Here is a 24,459-nt window from a genome sequence, read left to right as displayed (position 1 = left end):
CCCACTGGATGGATGGGAGAGATGAAGGGCGCCCAAACACCAAACACCCATATTCTACTTTCTACTTCTCACCAGCTCTCCCACCTCCAGCCCCTGGAAGAGACGCTAGGTAGCTGTGAACCATACCTGAGGGAAGGCAGAGAGCAGTGGGAGGAAGCACAGAATCAGAGAAGGGACAGCTCTCCCCAGCACAGGGACCACACCTGCCCTGGTCCTAAGAAGAAAGGAACCCAGGCTCTGGTCTTCTGCTCTTGGCTGCAATCTGTCTCCAGCACTGGGACCATGCCTGGCATACAGCAGGTGCCCAAGATGCATGATGTCTTGGAAAAGAAACTGATCATTGGTTTTTCCATGGGTAAACTGAGGCTGACAGCTGCTCCTGCCTCTGAGAACTCTTGGAGCACCCACGAAGCCACGTGGGTGCAGAGCTGGCTCAGCGGGACGCCCAGGGACTCTCCTGCCTCTGGCCTCCTCAGCTCAGGACTCAGATCAGGTCATGATCTCAGGGTCATGAGATCGAGCCTCGCATTAGGCTCCACGCTCAGCGGGGAGTCTGCTTGTGGTTCTCTCTCCCTCTCCCTCTGCTCCTCCCACTTCTTCAAAAAATATATATATTTTTTAAAAGTCTGGCAATGGCACTAGAGCATGCCAGCTCAGGTTTTTTTTAAAAAGACAACAAACAAAAAGGAGGAGAAGCGGCCCCCAGAATCTGATCGCCTCAGAAGGCGATCTCACTCCTCCTACGTCTCAGGAACCAGGGCACGGCAGGTGGAAGCAGGAGACCAGGCTTTCTTCCCAGACCAGAGAGAAGCGGAGGCCGCACCAAGGAGCGCATGGACGAGACATCCCCGTCACTGGACAGATCCGAACCCTTAATAACTCCTTGAGGCCTGAGTTCCCGACACAATTAAAAAGGTGCCGTAAGGTACTTAATGAAGTTGGGGACGCCTCATTGATTTGGATATCCCGTGTCCCTGGGGACCCGGCCTCCCGTGCTGCGACTATCTTTCCCCCTGACCCCACGCCTGCTCCTTCTTTGAAAAGGTCCTCCGGGGGCACTAATTCTGAAAAATCAAATTAGATTTGCTTTTTACGACCCTGTCTGAGCTCTGTGCTGCGCGCATGGAGGAGTGACCCCGAGCGCCTGCTGAATTAACATTGCATCGTGAACACGGCCCCCCAGGAGCTCCGAGGCCCTGGACCCTGAGGCTGGGAGGTGAAATCCCTGCTTTGCAGGGAGGGCAGGTGGGGGCTCTCGCACAGCCAGGGCCTCACAAACCTCAACCGTGTAAACGCATGATTGGGAAAATTTTAAAGTGCTAATCAGATGATATTCTTATGTTTATTGACACCATAAAATGCTATTCAGTATCCTTATTATAGTGTTCAAAGGGATGCAAGCCTACACCTGCATACATGCACACACACAGCGCATAATTATTAATTGCCTGCTACGTGCCAGGTACTGCTCTAGAAGCTGGGGACAAATGGACAAAATAGCTCACATTTATCGTCAGAGAGGCAGACAGTAAACAAATAAGTAGGTAAAATACATACTATAACCTCCTTCGGTAAATGACCTGGAGAAAAGTAAAAACAAGTAGGGGCACAGAGCATGTGGGGTGGGCCTGGGGTCCTTTAAACACTGTGTCAGGGGAACCTTGCTGAGAAGTAATAGCCGCACACAGCCTGAAGGGGGAGGGAGAGTGCAGGTGTCTGGTGAAGTGGCAGGTGCAAAGGCCCTGAGGTAGGGGTGTGCTCAGCAAGGAGGCCCGGGTGCCAGAGCAAGTTCTAATAGGAGATGAGGCAGGGAGGAGGGGCGGCACAGCCTGTCTCTCCTGAGTGAAATGGGAGCCACTACACAGCAACCAGTCATTCGAGTGTCTTTGCTCCAGCAACACGCAAGCTTTTTTGAGGGCAGGGAGGCGCAACAGACTCCCATGTGCATCTGGCATTCTTACAAGCCTGCCCATAAATATCGGGGATACAATACGGTGCCTGCAGTCAGGCCATGGAGACGAGACCAGAGACAAGGAACAGGGAATAAAATGCTGTGTAATTAGGTGCTAAGCCAGGAAAGATGAGCTGCAGGTGTAGACAGTGGGCCTGCCCACCCCTTTCCATGCTGCCCGTGGCTCTCAGGTGGGCCACAGGAGCCACTGCAGGGGAGGCGGGGAGGGGGCAGAGGTGGAAGGAGAGGCGAGGTGAGGTACCCTGCCCAAGGGGTTTAGAAAGAATCGGCAGGAGAAGCAATCCCAGGCGTTAACCACATCCTTCCAGGTCGGCGAAGATGCAATCTAGAAACATGAGCAGAGTAACAGGGCCATTTGGGAGATGGGCCCAGCTAATGGGAAAAGAACAGGAACTGCCCATGTCACCTGACAGGGGGGTTTCAGGAAACATGGTCTCCCCCGGGGCTTGGAAGCCCCCAACACTCAGCCTGGGCAGCCAAGGCGGCTGGGGCATTTCTGGTAGGTCCCCGCAGCTCAGATGGCAGCTCGGGCCAGCCTGGGCCTTTGCTGGAGGGGAGGGACTGCACGCTCCCTGCATTGTGCTCCCCAAGCCAGTGCGCACCCGTGGTGGCAGGGGAGCAAATCAGGTACCGGCTTAGCCTCCCCCAGGTCCTGGACCCTGTCCTGAGCCCGGCCCAGCCACAGAGAAGTCAGGGTGAACTCACTCATCCATCTGTTCATTCGGGCACAAGTGTTCATGGTCCTGGTCCTGTCCCTGTGGGGCACAGGGCTCATCTCCCCCGAGAGCGAGAGCGTAGACTGAGGATGTGCACGTAACACTTGCTCCCTGACTCCCCACCGGATTATAAGCTCCATTAGGACATGGCTGCTCAGTCTCGATCCCTGCTATTTCCTCCGCGTGTACACGGCACTCAGCACTTGGCACACTAAACAAATGTCTGTGGGTTGAATGAACAAGGTGAGCGAGAGGATGGGGAATGCCAAGCTCTGGGCTGTGCGTGGGACCCAGGGGTGAACCAGACCATGCCTATGCCTGCCCCAGGGCCAGAAGGGCTGGCCAGAGGAAAACAGAGGGATCACACTGCCCCCACGTAGCACCTGCCTGAGCCTGAGCAGCTGGGGAAGGTTCTCCAGGAAGGTGATGCCAAACTGAGTCCTGTGGATGGAGGAAAGGCTGACTCCACTGGGAAGTGGGGAGTGTGTTGCCTGAGCAGGAATCTGGGCAGAGAAAGCTACTTATACAAAGGCACTGAGGCACACAGGTGCAAGACAGCTCAGGCCACTGGATCTTGCAGAAGCCACGGGGGCCAGTGGCCAGACTGACTAGAACGAGGCTCTTCTCTGTGACTGGGCAGAGGCCTCCTGCCAGGGCAGGGCTAGTGGCAGAGAGGGGTTGGGCCAGGCCAGCGAGGAGGCTGGCAGGAGATGGGCTGGCAAGGGTCCCCCGAGGCTTTCCACAGGGTGGTCTCGGGCATGGATGCCGGGCCTCCTGGATTCACAGGCTGGCAAGTTATTTCCCTTCTCTGTGCCCTGGGTCCTCACCCACAAACATGGTGTGGTGCCAGCACCCACTCAAGAGGTCAGCGTCAGTGTGCATACTGCAGCTAGAACCCTGACCTGCCACCGGAAAAATTATTTCATTCTTGGAGGTCGGAGGTGAGGGAGGGGGCTCATTTCCAGGAGGGTCTCAGCCGGGTTTAGGGGAGAGTGCTAAGGGGCAGGAGGGAAATAAGGAAGCGCCTCTTTCTGTCCTCCCAGGCAGCAGATTCAGAGGAACCCCCCCTTGCTCTCTCCCCAGGCTACAACCCCAGCCCCCAGCTGTCAGACTCTGCTGGGTCCCCAGGAAAGGAGCCCCACTTTCCCCCCAGAAGGCTTCCTGCTTCATGGCTCGAAGAGCACTCTGTCCTCCCTTCCAGTGCTCCCACCCCTGGGCCCCCTCCTCCAGGAAGCTCTCCAGGCAGTGACTACGCCCTCACTGTCCCCTAGCCACAAGAATCCACTTAGCTGTCGCTCAACCATCTTATCAGCAGCGCAAAGGGCAGGGCAATGCCTGTTCCACCGTGTCTCAGTCCGGGGGCCCAGGGGAGGCCATGCTGTTCTCTCTTACCCTGGTTCTGTCAGCCTGTTCCATCAGACCCCCACTGCAGCCCTCCCAGCTCAGAGGGTGGCCAACTCAGGCAAGGCGGGGGTCTGGGAGGAGGACGAGTCAAGGTCACTGCCAGCTCTCTGGCTTGTGTGCCTGTCTAGATGGTGGGACAGGACCCTAGAGAGCTCAGGGATGCGCCTGCCTGGAGCTGGAGGGAGGACAGGAACCTGGCCCACGGCATCATGTCCCTCCTGGTTTCAGATGCTAAGACAACCAGGGAGACCACAGGCTCTCAGAATCAAGACCCTCAGCTCCTTTCTCTGATACCTTTAAGAAGGAAGAACAACAAAAATCAACGGAGTAGAACATTCTCCAGGATCTAACATACGCTCCCTTCACAGACAGACGTGGGGGTGCTTTTGCCCTGTTTTAAAAGGAAGGGAAGAGAGTTATCTCCAGCTGTTCTTTGATGTTCCAGACCAGATGGTCTCAGAGAGATTTATTCAGGGCCCCACAATCCATACCAAAAGGCACTTAGCATTGCAGAGGGAGAGCCCACGGAGGGAGGACAAGCAGCATCCAGCTGATTGGGATCCGGGGCCCTGGGCTGCTGCTTGGCAGGCCACGCCTGGTTGGCAGCCCCGATGTCTCATTAGGGCACAGCCTGCCATCCGCTCGGTCGCACGGCCCGGCCCCTGCTCACTGGGCTCCCAGCAGCCAGAGCAGCCCCTCAGCCTGGGCCAGGCCGCCCACTTTGTCTGCAAAGGGCTAGAGAGTGGATTCCCCAGGGCACTGCAGATTCCATCTATTCTCTTGTCTTGTCTGCCCACCTCTCCCCGCCCCCCAATGAGTCACCACCACCAGCCCCGGGGGCTTTATGTACTGGCCAGGAGCCGGGGACCTGGGAGGGGGAGGCAGGGGCCAGGGTGGCCCTTCTGTGAGGTCTCCCACTAACACCCCACTAATCCCACCATTGCACATCCTTGCGGCATGGGGCACTCTCAGTCATCTTCCCACAGGGCTCTTCCCAGGGGGGGGACGAACTGTGTGGAGGGAGGCAGGCTTCAGAAGCCGGATCCAGGCCATTTCCTCCCGAGTATCCACCGCAGGGCTCCGTACGCCGTGCAAGGCACCAGACTGCACGGGGACACCAGAGCCACGGCCTAGGCCTCTCCAGCTCACACAGGTTTGCTTCTGGCCCCGGCTGGGTCTTTGGTAAATGGAGACACAGGCCCTATTCCTGGTCACTCCAACAAGCCAGCCTCCTTCCTCCTTCCTCCCTGCCTGTGATGCCTGAGACAGAGATCCCACTGGCTGTCACCGTCCACCGAGGGACCGCATAGCCTGCAGCCTTCACCATCACCAGTGGCTCAGAGAAACGCACCCCGCTGGAAACCCAGCTCCATAACCGCCAGGGCATCCCCATCAGGCTGCTGCTCCATCAGGGACCCGGAGGAGGCTCTGGATGCCCCACCCCCCAAGAGGGTCTGCACTGTTGCCCAAAACTCCAAGCAACCATCTTGGCTTTGGACTCATCCGGGAAGCCAGATTAAAACCCCAGGGGAGACTGGCCTGATCCCCTGGCACACTGTCCAGTAGTAAAACCCTTCCTCACTCATCCCTGCGGGGACCCCTCCATGACTGGAACCCACCCCTGTCTCCCCCAGCATGGGTAGAGCTCAGGAGATGTCCCCAAAGTGTCCCTTTCTCTTGCTGCCACAGGCCCATCCTGGACCCCGAGAGGCCTTGCACGCAGGCCAGTGTGTTCATCCGATACCCATTCCCCTTTTGTGGCCAGCCTTCTGGCTCCAGGGGTCACACGCTGGCTGCACAGCACAGTCTGGGAGGATGGACCACAAGGAGAGATTTCTCCGGCCCTGGGAGCAAGCTGGAGACATCTGGGCACCGAATGACAGGCTCCCCGGCATCCAGAATGTGGCCTGGGGGAGGGGTGGGCAGCTCTGGGGGCTCACTCAGCCCCCACAAACTCTCCAGACCTCGCAGAGGGTCACGGCCAAAGGAAAGCCAGAGCTGGGCCCTCTGATGTGTGGGGCCAGGGCACGGCCCTCAGGCAGCATCACGGGTCCCAGGCACCTCCTCAGCCTGAGCCTACGCCAGGGACGGGCCTTGCTCTTGGAGCCACGTAGGATATGTCCACCTCCCCTCCCACGGTAGCTCTTCTGCCATTGAGCTTAACCACAGATTCTAACCCCCCAGGAGCTTCAGGCGTGGATCTGGGGAAATGCCCATGAATGCCAGGGCCGGAGGGACCCTGGGTCAGGCAGCACAACCCTCACCCACCACACAGTAAGGGGCAGTGACCGCTCGGGGTCCCAGGGCTGCGGGGGGGGGGGGGGCGGGGAGCAGCGGGAGCAGAGCCGGGCTCCCCACTCCCAAGCCAGAGCTCCCACTCTGCAATATCCCCAGGGAGGGGCCAGAGCCACAGAACACAAAAGTGGCATTGATGCAGGGAGCCGGGCTGCAGCCTGATGACAGGAGAGGGGCGGAGGGTGGCCTGGCTTCTCCTTCTCCTGCTCTGGGCTTGGGCGGCCAGGCACTGACGCCGCTCACAGGGGACCCTGTGACGGGCACTGGGGATGCCAGGTGACTGCCCACCAGGATGGGCATGTACGCGAAACTCCAGAGGTCCAGAGAGGGGGGTCCACAGACATCCAAGGACATAGAGGGAGGCCCTAGACCCCTGAGCAGGAGAGGTCAGCTGAGCATCCAGGGCAGAAAACAGTGGAGCAGGGGCACCCAGATGGTCACCTGTCCATGCAAATTCAGAGGCTTGAAGACACCAACATCTGCCTAGGGAGTGGCCAAGTTGGTTCTGGGCTCCCAGAATGCCAGGCCAGGCACGTGGACTTACCCAGTGTGGACTGAGAAATGGAAGCTCCCCAGGCCACCACAGCACATGGGGCGGGGGTGGTGGGGGAGGGTCTCCTCCTAGAGAGTTTACAGTTCTCCACTGCTCTGCAGGAGTGGGTCTGGCCCTGGGCTAATGTTTGCAAATACTAACTCACCCATCCCTCCCACAGCCAAGTGGCCATGACGCTGATTCCCATTAGACAGGCAGACAAACTGAGGCTCAGATTCGGTCACGTGCCCGAGATCCACACTCATTGGTGCAGAGATCCCAAGGGACCAAAGAGAGGGGGCTGCCCTAGGTTCCAGGGCCCCCTCTATGATTATAAGTCGTGCCCTCAGGGCCCCCACCTTGGGGTCTCTGGAGAAGAGGCTGCCAGGGAGCCTCATCCCGACTCACACACCTCCACTACCAACACGCGGGCTCCCCTTACATGGGCTCACTGGTAACACCATCCAGAGAGAGAAACAGCATCTACCCGAGAGGAACAGAGACTTCTGGGCCCTAGAGACTGTGAGAGCAGAGGCTCAGTGGGGCTTCCCAGGGTGGCCAGGGAATAGGGGTACGTGGGAGAGAGCACCCCCCCTAAAAGGCAGGGCTACGGGGTCAGTCTGGGGCCAGTCAGCAGGTGTTCCTGCAGCCGTAGGGCTGGGCACTGGGTCCCAATTCCCCACAGGCACCATCCCCTGTGGGCTCAGACTTGAGAACCCCAGGGACATCCCCCCCACCCCAGGATTTGTTTCTCCATCTGCCAGCTGGGAAGCACACTGGCCGCTGAGCCCTTGTCCTCTTGGCCATAACGTGTCATCATGGAGCACCTGCTGTGTGCGGGGCACCTGGCCCAACATCCCAGCCTGTCCTACCACAACCCAGGTGGGGAGGTGTTAGGAGGCACATCCCTCAGGTGGGGAAACCGAGGCTCAGTCCCAGGTAGGGTTTGCTAGAACACGGACGGGAGGGGGTGCCACAACCGTCACAGTAACAAACCAGGATGACAGCGGCGTCCTGTCCACAGGTGTGGAACAGGGCTGCTGTCTGGGTGCCCCCGTGCACCTGGCCGGAGCAGGTGGACTTACACTCGAGGGACACCCAGGCCGGCCCCCCGTCAACACCTCCCACTCACAGACTCCTGACAAGGGCTCCTGGTGCCCCGCCACCACCACCCCGACCACCCCGTGGCTGGGCATCTGGCCCTGGACTGCCCCACCCCCACTGCCAAGGCAACGTGGCACCAGGCCAGGGGCTCTTCATCCTCAGACAAAGCCCCAGAGCAAACCGCCCGGCCGGCTGCCCCGGCTCAGGTTGCTGCCCGCAGTGGACCTGGCTGGGAGTCTGATTATTCATGGAAATCAGGCCTCAGCCATGTTCCTGAGCTTCAGTGGGGCTGGCTGCACAATGGCCTCATTGTGTGGGTGACCATAATGGTGTCTCCGGAGGGGAAGGAGGAGGGGGAGGGAGAGCGGGAGGGGGAGGGAGAGGGAGAGGTGGGGGAGGCAGAGCCAGAGGGGAAGGACGACGGGGTGGGAGAGAAGAAGGAGCAAGGGGGAGGGGGAGAGAGGTGAGGACCAGGCAGGAGGAAGGGTGGATGGGGAGGAGGCGGGAGGAACAGAAGGAGGAACAGAGGGAGGTGGGAGGCAGAGAGGGAGCAGGTCAGGAGCCCCCCAACCCCCACCCCAAGCCAGCTGGGCCCCCACCACTGAGGAGGGGGTGATGCCCTCCCACCCTGCACACCATCAGAGGCCACACTGATAGTCTGCAGGTCCTCATCCCCTGCCTGGAAGGCCACAGTGGTACATCCCGGGGTCTCCATCCTGGGGGGCTGGGGGGTAGGAGACCCGGTTCTGGCCCTGGCAGCATTTTTGTGCAAACAGCGTGGACCAGGACAGCCCACGATTAAAAACCAAAACAACTTCCATTCATCCAGAGTCCAGGCAGCCAGAAAGCCCAAAGAACCCGAGTGTTTTTAGAGGATAAGTAACAAAGAAACCGGGTAAGGATTGAATTTTTTATTTTTTTTTTAATGAACTTCTGGGGAGTGAAATTAAATCAGGCCAGATGGCTCCCCGATAGCTTCTTTGACACCGGCAGTTGAATTCAGAGACCTCCCCACCATCCAGAAACCATCAATGGCTCCCCAGCACCTATAGGATAAAATCCCACCCCCGGTATTAGGGACTGTCAAACTCTGGTCCTAGCCCTCCCTATACCCTCTTCTTTCCTCTATGGCTTGGCCTCCCGGCCCCTGTCCTGTGACTCCAGAGGACACTCAGTTCTTGCACTTGTCACTGCCCCACGCCCCCACAGAGAGCCCTGCTTCTGTAAGAAACCCCCACCCCAGATCTGCCCACCCAGTCCCCTTCTCACGCACTCAGCTTCCAGGCCGGCCCCTCCCCACACCCCAGCACCACTTCACAGGAGCTCAGTTGTCACACACCAGTGACGTGCGTGAGTATGCGCATGTGTGTCATGCTCAGAACTTCTCGGTTAATGAGTATTGCAATTAACCCCAGCCAATCTTCCTCAACAGCAGCGCGCTCTTGGCTCGGGCCTGCCGGGAAGGCTGAGCCCCGCGCTAGGCCCTGGAGAGTTTGAGAAAGCATGAAGAAAAACAAAACGGCAAATTAGCAGGAATAATGAGGCTACGCTGAACGCCTTTGGAAGGAAGGGACGATCCCAGCAGGCCAGGCTGTTCCAAATGTGACCTCCTTGATAAGGCTCGGCCCAGCGAGGCCTGACCTCACAGTTAACACCACCCCTGCTAGTGGGAGCCGCTCATTTGAAGGGAGCCGACCTCGGGGTGCTGTCCTTCTCGACCACAGAAAGCAGTCTGGGACCTTCCGGGAGCAGCACTCACTGTCCGCCCTGCCTTGGAACCAACCGCCGACCGGACCCCTCCACGGCTCCCTCGCCCAAGGCACCTGCTCCCCGCAGCAGCGCCCCCCGAAGCAAGAGGTCGGCCTTGCGTTGATCCAAAACCATGTCTACTCCCTTGACAAGAGGTTCCACTCCTAAGGGAAGAATCCTACATTCCAAAAACGGCTCGTGGAGAGCTGAAAATAACCAACCGCAAAGGAGCAGTGGAAGAAATCTTGGAACACGCTCTCGGTGGAAGTTTCGGCCGCTCTTCGAAACCGTCGGCAGGAGGCTGTGAGGGGGAATGCGAGACCGTGTGCCTCAGAGACACATCAAGGCCCACATGCAGGTGGTCAGGAAAACCTCGACGGTCACATTGAAAGCCACAAACTCTTGAACAGAAAAAAGGCGCCTGGGTGGCTCAGTGGTTGAGCATCTGCCTTTGGCTCAGGTTGTGATCCTGGGGTCCTGGGATGGAGTCCTGCATCAGGTTCCCTGTGGGGAGCCCGCTTCTCCCCCTGCCTGTGTCTCTGCCTCTCTCTGTGTCTCTCATGAATAAATAAATAAAATCTTAAAAAAAAAAAAAAAAAGGCATAAGGGAAATTCACCAACGATTCCTGGTCAGGGGTGTCCCGCGTGCCCTTGCCTTGGCAGCCCCCTCCTCTCTGCTTCTCTGCTCTCCAATGAGCACACACTATAGTTTTCTTTTCTAATTAATAAGCATCTTCTAGAGAAAAAATAAAATCAGTACGTGGCCAAATTTCACAGCCAAGTATGGGCCCAGCACCAGGAAACCCCCTCCAAGAAGAACCGGAGACCCCAACCCAGCAGACTCCCCACCCCCATCTCAGGGCCCTCCCCAAGCCCAGCCAGCCCAGCAGACACAGCTAGCTGCAGACAGATGTGACTGAGTCCCAAACATCTCCTGTCACAGCTAGCAGCTCCCCCCACCCAGCCTCTCCCTGTTACCAGCAGCTTCAGATGTTAAGAGAGTAAGTAACTAAGGAGAATTGCAAACAAACACAACTCTTTCTCCTGCATCTCCTGCAACCCAGCCCGGCCCAGGAGACTGTCACCATGCCCTCTGCATTCCCCATCTAGGTGCTGGGGTGACAGGAGATGCTGGAGAAGGCTGCCTTCCTTCACCTACTGTCAGGAAGGGAGTCGGCAGGCTTGTCGCAGCAAGGACAAGGGCACCTAGGAGGCCAAGAGCCGGGCCTCACTCGCCTGCAAGGATGGTCTGGTCTCCCTGCCAGGCCGGGTCCTAGGGCAGCCCCGAGGGCTGTGCTCCTCGGACCACAGGCACAGTGGTGAGCGCCATCTGTGCACACACCACCTCCTGCCAGTCTCCTCTGCCCTGCGCAGGTGCTTAAGGCTGGTGGCTGGTCCCTCTCCTGGCACAAGGCCTTCCACCCGGTGCATCAGCCCCCTTGGCTATAAAGTTGAAACTGAATGCAGCATTCTCTAGGTTCAGGTGAGAGTCACGCTCGAGGGCATGTGACTGGGGACATGGACACATGACCTATAGCAGACATGCCTGCCCTGTCCTGCCCCTTCACCTTCCCAGACTCACCCAGGGCCCTCACTAACACTGAGGCAGCTCCCTGTAAGGAGCCATGCCTGGTTCCCTAGGAGCCCAGGACCTCAGCCCCATATGGTTTTTCTCTCCCAGGAAGGGTAGGTACCCAGCATCCTGCCAGAAATGCAGGCGTTGTTCTGGAAGCCTGCTCCCTCCCAGTGCTCCAGTCCATCACCAGTCCCGGGGCCTCTCTACTGCAGACCCCCAGCCTCCAGGCTGGCCCTGGCCCCAGCACTAGCTCAATGGCAGCAGGCACCTCACACCCCGGGCTCTGGCCTCCTCTCAGGTTCCACTTCTTGGTCCTGCACCTTGCAGCCAGAGGGGTCTTATGAAAAGCCAGGCTGATTGTATGCCCATCCAGCTGTTAAACCCCTTGCAGGCTTCCTCTGCTTAAAAAGTCTCTCACTGGCTATGTGGCCCTAGTGCTCTGCCCACCCCTTCTCCTGCCCCATCTGAACATGCGCCCTGCTTTGTGTGCCAGAGCCTCTGCCTTCAACAGCCATGCTCATTCCCACCCCAGGACCTTTGCACATGCTACCCCTCAACCTGGATCACTCCTCCAGCCTTCACTTAGCCATCTCCTGTCTGTCCTTGGAATCTCTGCTCAAAGAGGCTGTCCTTGGCCCCCAGTGAAATGCTCTCCGAGTACCTATGTGCTTCAACAGTAGGGCTCATGGTTGGTGCACCCCCATGCTCAGAGCAGGCCTGCCACCTTCCCACGGTGAGCCAATGAGTGGATGAATGAGCGAGCAAATGAACGCACACTCACACATGCAAGGACACGGGAGGAACAGAGGCTGAGGAGTCCACAGACCTGGGTCAAGCCTCGATCTTCCCACTGAGTCCCTGTGGTTCTCAACATGGCCTCAACTTCCCCATCTGGCCCAGGGCAGGTGGGGCCAGCAGACCTGAAAGGGCCTCCCAGCTATAGGTGCCCATCAGCACTGCTAATAAGTCCACGTGTACGTGGACAGAAAATTAGACTTTTTTTTAAACTGTCAGTGGAGGGGGGCCCTAGAGCTGCAGGTCTGTGGTCCTCCTCATCTTGCCCACTGCCCCCCCAACGACAACTGGATTCCCCAACAATTCCCCCCAGATCCAGACCTCCCCAGGCTTATAATGCAGAGCCATAAAGGACATGACCTGCCACCCACCCCCACCCCCGCCCCAGGGGTCAGCCAGCCCCTGCCCCAGTGCCAGCCACTCCCCCACGCTCCCAGGAGCTCCAGGGGCCAACTCTCAGGGCTGCTCTGCTGGTGATGGGAAGGGGGCCTCCTGTCCCCTCCCTGTGGCAATTGTGTGGCTCCGAGTGACCGAGTGACCGTGGCGATGAGGAACGTGTTCATTTAGGTCCTGTGCAAGCAGGAGCCGGGGGGGGCCCGCATCTCGGGAGGACAGCCGTGCGCCAACTTCCATCTCGATTCGGGATGTACAAATAGGCTGTGTTTGTTTTCTGCGCTCGCCTTCTGCAGCTCATGGCTTTTATCCTTGAAGTGAGGCTGATAAGAGCGTCAGAGAAATGCTAATGCTGGAGAAAACTCCCTGCAGAGTTATAATGAAAAGCTTTACATAAATTGTGATATTTTACTAATGTCCCAGGTCTGGGAGGGCTTTATTAACTGCAGCTCAGTCTTTTTGGCAGTTGCTGTGGATCTGCGTTGCCGACTTCAATGAATTCAATTCATCAAACATTTATTGAGTGCCCACTAGGTGTCAGGCACTGTTCCAGGTGTGGGGGGCAGGCTTCCTTCCATAGACAAATATTTACTGAGCACCCCTCAGTGGTGGGCACTGAACAGTAACGGGGACGAGGGCCAGGGCCCGTCCACAAGGCACTGAGGACAGTGAGGACAGTGGGCTCTGAGCCGCGCACTTGGAAGGCTTCCTGGAGGAGGAAACATCAGGCCGAACCCCAAGGAGAAGCAGGCCAAAGACAGGGGAGGACACACATTCCAGGCAGAGACTGGCATCAGCAAAGGCTAGATGGTCGGGAACCTCACAAGTGTCCAGAGCATCACAGAATCAGATTAGCTCGACTGCCAGTCCTGAAACCTCCCCAGATCTATAGAAATAGTCCCCAAATCGCAAATGGTTCCCTGGAGGGAAGACGCTGGTTTGTCTCCCACACTGGACGGATGGTGATTTCCCATCGTGAGCCCCTCAACATCTAACCTTAGTACCAAGCCCAGGGGGCAAAGGTCTAATTGTCCCTGACCCAGGACAGCACAGGGTGCCCTGAAAACCTGGAGGAGAAATGGGGAAAGGCTTCCTGGAAGAGGAGGCACCTGAGCTGGGCAGCAGCTCTACAGTGAGCCATGCGAATGGCTCTGCTACCGACTGAACCGTGTCTCCCCAAAATCCGTATGTGGAAGCCCTAACCCCCCATGTGACTGTATAAGGTCAGAAGGTCGGAGAGCACACAGCGAGGTGCTCATGTGCCAGTCAGGAAGAGGGCCCTGACCTTGGTCGTGGGCTTCTGGCCCCCGGACTGTCAAGAATGAGCATCTGTATAAGCCACCCTAGTCTGTCACAGCAGCTGCAGCCAAAGAAGACGGCCCCCATCCCTCGGCCTCCAAGACAAAAGGAGTCTGTGGAGTGAGGGGCAGCAATGAGGGATCATGAGGACAGACCCCCCCCCCCACAGCCAGCTCACTGCAGAGGGGGCACCTCCCCGGCCCGAGGAGGAAGGTTCACGTTCTCACGGTCCAATGGCCTCTCCTTCAGGTGCTCATCTGGAGAACGTGGGTGACGGGTCTGGCTGATTCATCGAGCTTTTCCGTGGATTAACTCGTTAATTAATATACTGCTCTTCTGAATTTTTAAGCACCCCCTCAGAACCCCAGGGACCGCTGTCTGGAATCATCAGATGGCGCCGAACGGCATGAATTGGTTTTCATAAAGGCCCCCTGCCTCCCTGAGCCGGATCAGCGAGCCAACGGCCTCCTCTCCTCCGCCCGCACGTCCAGAGCCGCCGAACAAAGCCATCAGGAACGGCTCAGGAGGGGGATCCGGGCGGACTTTCACACGGCCGCTCAAACACTCTCCTCCAAATAAGAAACCGTCTTTAAAAATAGTGGAAGAAGAGGCCTTACCTTCAAAGAGAAAACCATGCTGAATAACTCTACTACGTCCTTGCTCTTCTATTCCCCGACACAGGAAGACCACAAACCCACCTCCGCCTGCAACAAGGAGATCGATACTCCTGAATTCCTTAGAAGCTATTTTTTCCCCCTTCAGTCAAGTGTCAAATTAAAGGCAGTCAATACGAGTATTGTAGTATCTTTCTTTAAAGAAAAAAGAGAGAGAGAGACAAATAATCTATCGGATGAACTCTACACCTGTAACATCAGACTTCATCTCTGGAGGCTGGCAAAAAAGCCGCCCCCTCCTGCTAAATGCAAGTGTTTTCACAGCAGCAGGACAACCAGAAGGAGAAGAGGCTCCCGAGCCCGACCTGTCGGAGAAGAGTGTGGCCGCAGCCCGCCACCTCCAAAGCACCATCTTCCAGCCAGGAAATGGTTTTCATTCCTGACGTTTCCCTCTCTGGGAGAGAATGCCTCCCAAGAGCCCACTGAGGAGCTCACCAGGAGAAGTATCTGGAAAGATAGGTAGGGGTTCAGCTGCCCATGAACCTCAGAGCATCTTGGGCTCCCCAGCCCGGCTGAGGGATCCCATCTGCCCAAGGCCTGAGGTCCCCCGCCTGGCATCTCACATCTATAGCCTGGTTTTCTTCCCTTGCGGGTCCTAGTTCCTTCTCATCTGGATTTCTCCCTTCTTGTAGGTGGCCAGTCATTAAAGTGATTTTTATGCCCACCTCTGGGCAAAGCCTGAGACCCCCAAGAAGACTCCAATTCCTGCCCTCAGGGAGTGTGCAGATAAAGTCCACAAGAAGACCCAGGGTAGCACAGGCAGCCAAAGACCCAGAGGAGGGTAGGGAAGGCTTCCTGGAGGAGGTGGCTCCCAGGCTGGGCCACAGCTGCCTCAAGCAAGGAGTGCTCAGCTCAAGGTCCCCAACTCCTCTCCCTGTGCCCCCATGGACAGGTCTCCCCTCAGTCAGGCCTGTTTCTAGCTGCCACGTTCATCTTCCCAAAACTCGTCCAGAACATTATGCCCTCACAGCCTTTCACAGTTTCTGATGCCTATACAGCCCCGTGTCTGTGGTCTGGGACCCAAGGCCCCTCCGAGGTTGCCTCAACTATCACCCGCCCTGCCGAGGCCTGCTCTGCCCTGGTCAGCTGAGGCCTGTGAACATGCAGCAGGCCAGAAGACAGGAGACGGAGGCCCAGCTCTCTCTGGGAGCTGTGCACCCATGAGCAAGCCCCTCTCTGGCCCTGAGTCATCCACCGGGAGGATGCAGGTGCTGGCCTGGGACCGGGTGGCACCTGACCCCGCTCTAGGCCAGGCCACCCCCGTCCAGCCCAGATGAGCAGCACCCAGGAGGAGGAAGGAAACCCACCCGGGCAGATGGCACAGCTCAAGCCTCAGGCCCCTTGTATCTCTTCTCCTGCACCCCCCTTCCTCTCCGCGCCCTGCAGGGCCCACCTCCCTGGCCAGACTCGAAGCGGGGGGCCTGCCCCAGCTGTGCCCCACCTCTGGCACAGGCTGGTTCTGCTGCCCTAGTCCACAGAGAAGACTGAGGGTCTGAGTGGCCCAGCTGGTCACACCAGGAGACTGATTACAAGCTCATCTGCTGGGGGAGGGGCAGTGAGGATTGATGGATGGTAGGACCCCCACACACACTCCGCAGGAGGGGTGCCAGAGGGGGGTGGGCTGGGATGGTAAGAGGGGCCGGCTCTCAGCAGGGCACAAAGAAAGACACCTGCTCACAGTGACAATGGATGGCGGGGCCCGTCGCAGCACCGGAACCCCCAGCTCTGTGTCCTGGGAGCAGCCCCCATGCCACCCAGGCTCCCAAATCGGGTCTGCACCACGCATCTGAGAAATTCACCATCTCAGCGGGAGAATCTTTAATTTGCTCTCAGCTTTGCTTGAACAGCCAGTGGCCCACGTGCTCCCACCCCCTCGGGACTCACCAGTCCAAGCCAGATCAAAAGAAAAAAGGGATTTGACTCTGGAAGGCCCTGTTAGAGGGAGGCCTGGCCTTCCCCGAGGAAGGAAGGAAGGACAGAGGCCCCAGGTAAAGCCCCTGTGCACCAGTGGTCCCCAGGGCGCCCCTCCTGGCCTCATCAGCCTCACCACCACCACCACCACCACCACCACCACCCCCTCCCTGGCCAGCTGTCAGGACTTGGAGGGCTGGCTGCAAAGCACACGCAGAGCGCAGGGGAAGGAGGGAGGGCCCCCTGGAAACCGAATCAGCTCCTTCTGGCCAGGCCCTCCATGAAACCCCCCATATGAGAGGGGGCGCTGGTGTGGTGGCTGAACGGTGGCCCCCAAAAGAGACATTCATGTCTAGCTGGTCACCTCGGCCCTGCAGTGTGACCTTACCTGGACAAAAACATCATTGCACATGTTCCCATGTTAGTAAAGGATCTTGAGATGAAATTCTCCCGGAGAATCCAGGTGGGACCCAAACCCCATGACAAGTGTCCTCGTAAGAGACACACAGAGGATGGAGGCCAGGGCCACGGGCCCCCAAGAGCGGGAAGAGGGGGAAGGAGCCTCCCCTTCAACCTCCTGAGGGAGGGCAGTGCTGCCCACAACTTGATTTTGGATCCTGGCCTTCAGGACTGTGTGAGAATCATTTTTTTGTTGTTTTAAGCCAGGCAGCTTGTGATCGTTTCTCACAGCAGCCTCATAAACCCACACAGCTAGGAACCGGAAGATCTGAGCTCCAAAAGCACGGCTGCCACCAACACACCGTGTGATCTCACAGGCACGGCCCTCTCCGGACCTCAGACTCAGCGTCCAGAAAACACGACTCCTTCAGGCCTCCAGCGCTGATGATGCCCGGTCAAGAGGTAAATTGCCCAGCCACAAGGTAAAACAATTGCCACCCACCCGCCAGGTGATAACCACAAGGCTGCCCCCAAGTCCGTTCAATGAGACATCAGAGTTCACACGCAGGGAATGGCCATGCTCTGTTGAGCACCTACTAGGTGCAGTGCTGAATGCTGTCCACACCTCATCACCTTCCTCCTCGAAACACAGCCACCCTATGGGGCAGGTGTGGAAACTGAGACCTAGGGAGGTTGAGGGCATTGCTCAAGGTCGCACAGCAAGGGTGCAGTGCGTCTGGGACCCACCTGCAAGGTCACTCGACCTCACCCTCTGCTCTTCCCTCCACGGGGAAATCAGAGATCCATCCGGCCAGCGTCATAACCCCCTTCTGTCTTGACCCAGTGAGGACAGTCGTGCTGGAGTTAGGACTCCTCCTTGCAGGCCACCCGGACAGAATTGTGCACGGCAACCATCCAACTGTAAGGCGGCTCAAAATCGCACACCCCACATCCCCCCAGGCTAGACACCCTCAGCGGCACCATGCATCCCCCATCTCCGGGGACCCCACCCCTGCCCCCAGGGCTGTCTGTGAAGGAGCTTACAAGACCAGATCCCCAGAGGTGAAGGGTGAGATTCATGTCACAAGGAATCCCCTTGCTGGCCTGGTCCAGGTCCTTCACTGGCTTCCTGGTACTGACAGGAAAAGCCAAAGTGACCTCCACGGCTCCCTCACCCCCACCCTGCCCTGCCCTCCCAGCTCCCCTCTTCCCAGACCCCTCGCCCTGAAGGCCCAGCCAGACAGAGCTCCTCCCAACTCCTGAGTATGCCCAACTGACATTCACTAGGAAAACGTGGGCATACATCCCCCTCCTGAGCTACTGTGCTTCCAATACTGCCTTTGACCCAACGCCAACCCACAGGGGTGCACACAGCAGAGAGAAAAAGAGGCCACTCTGCAAAAGTCCAGGCAACAGCCCACGTGAAATGACCCCAGAGAAGGGACACCTGCCCCCGAGTGAACGTCCGAGAGACACCATGGTCGGGACCTGGGAAACTTCCATCATCATTGCGGCCCCCACCACCCCACCCCTGTGCCTGACGTCAAAGGGCCCTCCATTCATTCATTCATCCTGCCTGTTCCAATCTGAACACTTGTGTCATCCGAATTTCCTGTTGAAACCTAACACCCAGTGCGATGGAGTTAGGAGGTAGGCCTCAAGGAGATGTTTAGGTCATGAGGCGGGAACCCCATAGATGGGGTTAGTGCCCTCACAAGAAACAGCCAGGGAGCTAGCCTTTGGCTTTTCCCACTCGAGGACACAAGGGGTCAGCTGTCTACAAGGTGGAAGAGGGTGCTCACTGAAGCCCAGCCCTGCAGGCAGCACAACCCCAGCCTCCCAGCCTCCGGAGCTGGGAGCCAATAGATGTCTGTCCTTGACAAGCCACCTAGTCTGTGGCTTCTCTGGTGCAGCCCGAACAGACAAACACAGCACCAGCACCCTCTGTTCGGTCACTAGACGAAAAGGCGCACACTGAGTGCCTGCTGAGTGCCAGGCATTTCATCCCACTTGTCCCTTCCAGCTCACACCCACTCTCCACTCCCCTTTACAGCTGACCTGGAAAAGAACTATCTCGACTCCCATGTCCACCTCCCGGATCCACTTACCCCTGGAGCCACTCCCATCAGGCAACTGTACTCAGACGCCTCATCATCCACAGCTGCCTTATGTCATACCATACCTGTTCCTGCTTGTCACTCGTCTCCCCCACCCCACAGAGTCTAAGCCCAAAGAGGCAAGGACCTTATGTCATCCATGGCTTAGCACAGACCCACCTGGGTGTGATCCCAAACCACTGCCTGCTGCTGGGGGAGCCTGCAGGAATGGTGATTCACCCCTCTCTGCCGAGTTTCCTCATCTCTCTACGGGGACCCAAGCACCTCCAACCTGGAGGCCTAAGGCCACCGACGTAACTGGCCCTGCCCACAGACCAGCACCGCTGCCTTAACCACCAGCTCGTGCCCAGGCTCGCCTTGCAATTAGCAGAGGAGTTGCAAGCAGATTCACAGACTCAGGCTGCCTCAGTGATCCCTGGTCCACGAAGCCACATCCTCATTAAGTCAAAATAGTATATGGTGCAAACACATGGCATGTTAACGTACACCCTGTGATCCCAAGCACTTTGCATTCAGCATTAATAAGGTATTAATACAGGCTTATGCATTCAAACTTTGATGTTTTCCCCTAAATATCAGAGTAGGGGTCTAGGGGGGAGATTATGTTTCATAAACGTGCCCACCGTGCTGGCAAAGCTCTAAGCCCTCCAGAAAGTGCCTGAATCGAATTAAGCATGCCTGGGAGTCCAAGACAGAGGTGGTACCTACCCGAGATGATCACATGGCCCCGTCTGCAATGTTGCCCTCCATCTGTGGGCCATCCCCCCACCCTGGCCTGGGCATGGCGCCACAAAGGGCTGGGGCTGAGCAATGCAAGTGGACCAAGCAGTGAAACCAGACTTTGATGAGAACAAGTGTGGAGCAAAGGAGGGGCTGGTCAGGTCCCCCTCCTGACAGGAACGCCCGGGCACAGCAGCTGTCCCTGTTCCAAGCAAGGAGGCGCTGTCAGGGGCACCGGCCCCCAAGTCGCGGGTCCCTGAGGATGGGGTTCCCCTGCCTTGATGTCTGGCAGGTAAAAGAGGTGAAAGGGAAGCATACATCGCAGCCCCCAGCAGCAGACAGCACTGCCAGCTGAGACCGCCTGATGAGCATGTGTGAGGGTGCAGGCCAACAGAGAGGGGCGAGAGGAGATGGGGGAGCAGAGGGAGGCACCCACACCATCATTCCCAGCAGAATAACCCACCAGGGACCCGAGGCTGCCGTCACAGTCAAAGAGGCCCTGCCACTCTGCCCGCCCCTGCAGGCGGCTTGGTGGGGGCTCCCAGTTCTCTAGGTGTACAAGCACAGGTGGCATGAAACAAGCGTGCTCATGGTGGGTCTGTGGAAGGGAAGGGGGTGGCTTATTTGGCTCTAGGATGAGAGCAAGACAACCAGACCCACAAGCAGCCCCGAGGCCGAGGAGCCAGAGAAGGCCCTTGTGCTCAGAGACAGAGGGGAACAAGGACGGGGCAGGGGAGGGGGACAACGCCTCCCAGGGCGCAGCTGCCGGCTTCAGACCTTCATGTGCCAGATGACGCCCACATCCCAAATGAGGGGCCGCGTAGAAATCAGAGAGGTTTGCAAACATGTCACTGGCACTCGGCTGACAAGGCGGAGGAGTCCGCCCGAAGACATAACGATTTCTCGCCAAAACAGCAGTCCCATCTCAAGAGCAGGGCGCAGGCTGTCACGGGAGTGACCCCCACGCTCCGATCCCATCAGCCTGACTGACAAGGAAAAATCGTTTTGTGCAGCGAGTAGAATGCCGCCAGCCTCCCGTCGAGCTCCGCTGGGTGCTTCCCTGAGTCTCCTTCTCAGGGCCGAGCTCCCAGTTCGGAGGTTTTCTGGACGGGCCCGCTGCGGATGAGCCACTTGCATTTGCGGTGTGGCCGACTGTTCTGTTTACACGGAACTAATGAGGCTCCTGCACCCGGCTCTTGGATCACGGAGAAAAGGCCTCCATTTGTTGGTCGAAGGTTAATTAATTTACGACGCTCAGTGTGTGTACCAGACGCAGGGCTGAGCACTGTATTTGGATCAAATCATTCATTCCGGGGCGCCTGTGTGGCTCAGTGGTTGAGCATCTGCCTTCGGCTCAGGTTGTGATCCCAGGATCCTAGGAGCGAGTCCTGCATCAGGTCCCCTGCAGGGAACCTGCTTCTCCCTCTGCCAGTGTCTCTGCCTCTCTCTTGGTCTCTCGTGAATAAATAAATAAATTCTTGAAAAAAAAATCATTCATTCCTCACTACGATGGCACGCCATCAGCCCTCGTCATCTCTGTACTTTCCAGAAGGGGACGCTGAGCCATCGAGTGTCCTCAAGGGGACTGATTGTAGCCCCTGCCCCCTGACATACTCTGAAATGCTTCCACACGTCAAGCCAGATCCCAGGACCACACCCAACACTGACCCTTCTGGGACAACCAACCCGCAGGACAAGAGAGAGACAATGAGTGAAGTAAAGACGTGAAGGACAAGAGGTCCCCAAATGTTCACCCAGACACAGTTTTAAGAAAAAAGTCAGTCTTTCAGGACACTGTGGGGATGCCAATCACAGTTCCAGAACCCTGCAATTTTCCAAAAGCCAACTTTACTGCTGTCCCCCACACTCCCCTCCCTCCAGAGAACACAGTCATTTCAGAGAACATGTTTTTGCCACCTGAGAGCCCAGTATCATTACCTCTCCTCCTAGGAAAATACCCTTGTGCACGTGAGCCCCCATTTCCTGCTGGTGTCTGAGATCACACCGCAGCAGAGGGTGTGGCCAGTGCCCCGTCTACTCCCTCTACCTGGATCTTGACATCTTTGCCCTTGGGGAAAATGAGTGACACCAGACCCCACCCAAAACAGCGGTGATGGGCCTGGATTCCAGAGGGATGGCCTCACGGCACATCAATATTCCAAGGGTGTCAGCGGCTGTCGCAGATCTGGGTCCAGCCACTTTGCAGAAAGAAAGGCCTGAGGTGCACAGGTTAAGGACTGCTGAGCATGCTGCGATTCCACACGTGAGCTGTGTGTTGCAAAAATGCAACACGGTGGACTGATCAGGTGTGGGACAAAGACCCAGTGATAGACTTTCAAACCTAATTTTTGAGTTTGCCCTGTTAACCGTGAATACACACGTTACTCCCTGCAGGGTTCGGAGCGCACAGAATGCTCCCTTCATCTGTCCCTCCAAACGCAGCAGGTCCGCATCCTGATGAGGCTCCCTCAGCACCCCCTGTGCCCTCCCCTTGGCATTTCTCCCCAGGGCCGGACAGCTAACACCAAACCTCTGAATGCCTCCTCGTCCCTCCACACTGCAGAGAACAGTGCCCTTGAACCAGCTGTCCTGGTCTGTGGCAGAGCCACCCTAATGAAGCAAACTGCATGTTAATCATTCCAGGTAAGAGCTCACAAACCGACCACTGCACTGAGAGGTTATGATGTCCCTGTCAGCCACCGATGTCAGCGTTCAGTTCCAGAAAGATCTCCTGGACAGCAGGCCTGCTTGCATCTGCTCAATTTCCCTCTATACTCCGGCCGCCAGGAAGCTCAGAGGCACCCTTAGGACCTGAGTGAGGTGGGGAGCAGCATGGCCTGGGAGGCTACTACGTTGCAGGGGTGGGTGGTGGCCAGCAAGGTTGGCCCGCAGACCCGGACTGGCCAGCTGCTGGCCTCCTGACTGTGGCCCCCGCGGCCACTCACTTCCAGCCAGCTCTGGGGGTTTTCTAGAAACTTCACCTTGGAGATCCAAGCTTCAGATCGCCCACTGTTCAAGCCTCTCCACAGATCTTGAGAGCAGGTAATTCCTGTTAGATCCCCTTTCACGTAAGCTGGCCAGAGGGTGTCCTTTCTCTGCAACAGCATGCTGACTGGTCTATTTTGTTTGAAATGAGGAAGCCTTTGGTGGCTGAGTGAATGCCAGGCTGCTCTCTGTGCTTCTACGGTCCCTTCCCCATCCCCAGTGCGGAGAGCTGCCCCAGAACACAAGTGTGGCCCTCTGGCTGAGACATCAATACTGCCTGTTGTTGAGGGAGAGATCCCTGATCTATGAAACAGATGTATTCTGGAACCTCTAACATCAGGAAACCAGCACCTCGCCCTGTTTAAAACATTATCCGACAGGCAGACTAGACCTGCAGGAAGGGAGGGCTCGGCGGACCCTGGGTGGCTGGCGCCATGTGGAATCACCCTCCTTGCGAACAGCTGGCTTGGGGTATCGCTATAGTCAAGCACCCAACCCCCCCCCCCAAATAGATGTGAAGCCAGCGTGCTGCCCAAGAAGTTTATGATCATAAAGCCCTCGCATCATGTTTGGGGAATTAACTCCCAACCAGCTAAAAACCAGTATCGGCAAAGCACTTAGACTCCAGGTGGCTCCGGGAAGGGAGGGCTGCTGTGGATGTGGCCTCGGGGCCACAGGTGAAGGCGACCTGCACCCACAGAGCCCTGGCCAAGGCTGCCTGCCCCACAGCGTCCGGGTGGGAGGTGGCCCCGCCACTTCTGCACAATCTTCAGCGAATTGCTGAACGTCAATGGGCAGCGGCACCTCCGTCGGCCACACCGGCCCACCACCGGATGGCAAGAATCAAACGAGCTAACCGGAGGTGTGCTAAGAGGCACCTGTACACAGTGGATCCAGCAGGGAGGGCGCTGCTTCTCACAGCCCCATTCCAGACCTTCAGACTGAGGAAGGTGATGCTGGAGGCTTTCAGCCCACATCCGGATGGAGCCCCGTGCACAGACAGGGAGACCTGAACCCCCCGTGCACAGACAGGGAGACCTGAATCCTGGCAGGCTGGCAGGATGAGGACGCTGGCTCAGCTCTTCCCAGTACTGGCGTGTGGCTGCAGACCAGCCCAGAGGATGACATGTCTGCACCTCCCCAGGAGTGAGAGGACCCTAAGTCCTCAGGGGAGAGGGCAGGGCTGTGAGCAAACCTGAGCAAGGCTCAGTCTTCTCACCTGTGAAATGGGGCTATGTGGCCATCCCAGAGGCTATGGTGAGAATGAATATGACCCAGGGCATGAAGGTAGGCTCATGAAGTGCTTAATAAGTTCAGGGAAGTTTCTAGAGCCGTTGTAGGGCACAAGAGGTCAGTCTGCCTGTCCCTCCCTTAACACTTGCTTCCTGGTGACCTCAGGCAAAGCTGTTTATAAGTCAGTCCCTCGCTGCAGGGTCCTTAGCCCTGGGACAGGGATGGTGCTAGAACCAAAGGGCAGGGTGAGTGCTCAGACAGGCCTGTCGGATTCTTAAGAAAGGGCACACCAGATCAAAGAGAGGAATCTCAGAACAAAGCCCTCCGGGACAGGATTTACTTACTGGTGCCAGGAGGTTGATGGGCATCAAGAGAGCGGCTGACAGGCTGGGACCGATGGGGTACACGGCCAGGCCCAGCCCTGTAGCCAGCCCCCCAGAGCATGGTGGGGCTGCTTGGTGGGGAGCGGTGGAGGGGGCTGTTTTATTCCTAGAAGCTCTGAGCGGGAGCCGAAGGGGGAGTGTGTCTGGACCATGGGCAGCAACTCAGCACTCTAGATTCAAGCTGGTGACCTCTCCCTCCAAC

General features: G+C 57.6%; 1 protein-coding gene across 3 annotated transcripts in view; it reads right to left on the bottom strand.

Annotated features, from left to right (window-relative positions):
* Positions 1-24,459, bottom strand: part of SORCS2 (sortilin related VPS10 domain containing receptor 2) — a 458,191-nt gene that overhangs the window by 363,992 nt on the left and 69,740 nt on the right. The gene's annotated exons all lie outside the window — the stretch shown is intronic.

Source organism: Vulpes vulpes, chromosome 14, assembly GCF_048418805.1.
Source record: "Vulpes vulpes isolate BD-2025 chromosome 14, VulVul3, whole genome shotgun sequence".
NCBI lineage: Eukaryota > Metazoa > Chordata > Mammalia > Carnivora > Canidae > Vulpes > Vulpes vulpes.
Note: the sequence above shows the minus strand (reverse complement) of the source record. Positions and strands in the feature narration are given on the sequence as shown.